Source organism: Glandiceps talaboti, chromosome 3, assembly GCF_964340395.1.
Source record: "Glandiceps talaboti chromosome 3, keGlaTala1.1, whole genome shotgun sequence".
NCBI lineage: Eukaryota > Metazoa > Hemichordata > Enteropneusta > Spengelidae > Glandiceps > Glandiceps talaboti.
In genome coordinates this window covers 9,514,379-9,515,273 of record NC_135551.1, presented here as the reverse complement: position 1 = coordinate 9,515,273, position 895 = coordinate 9,514,379, and positions in this window count along the sequence as shown.

The window sequence follows — 895 nt, the reverse complement described above, 5'->3', positions numbered from 1 at the left end:
CGAGAACTAAGAGTAATAATCCCTGACGTAACACTTAACGTGTCAATCTGAAGAAAACTTACCTTCGCTGCCCGATCTATTAGGATTGTTAGAAATGGTATCGCTAATTTGATGAATTTGTCCTCCAATCCAAATAATAAGGTGCTCTTCAGAAATGTAGCAAACAGTGGTATATCTGCTTCTAAGCATCGAATCCATTTACTTTAACATATACGAAAACAAAATCATAAATTTATGAATGTGAGGAATTTATTTTGCAATACTGGTATTTTATATACGGAATTTTATATTCTTTTACTATTTTGATCCGCTATTAATATGGAACAGTCTATCAGTACTTCGTCATTCTCCATCGTTTGATAAGTCCAACGTGACAAATACAGTAAACTCACCAGTTTTAGCAAGGGCATGATAAGCCAACCTTACTTGGTTCCTTGTTCAGCACACTACTGGATTTAAGCTCTATATAAATGTTTCGGATTGATTGATTGAAGAGGTGAGAATATAGAGATGGCCTTATTTTAGGAGGAATACGTAAATCGTGTATGCATACGTTCCTTTAGCTTTGGTATTTCGATCCATATCGGACAACAACAACAACAACAACAACAACAACAACAACAACAACAACAACAACAACAACAACAACAACCTGTCTTTTAGATGTTGTTGTTTATAATGTTATAGTAACTGATGAATTCTACATTTCCCTGTTGTTGTAATATGTTTACTAAAAATATTAATTACCTATCATTGCAGCTTGCTACTCCCAGGAGGAAATCCAACAGACAGTTCGCTTCCCAAAACAATGGCACTTTTTCAGCGAACGAAAGTTCTTCATTGTCCTCACTGTCCTTACAATGTTGCGTTAGTTTTGTAGTCTTGCCGTCAAAGG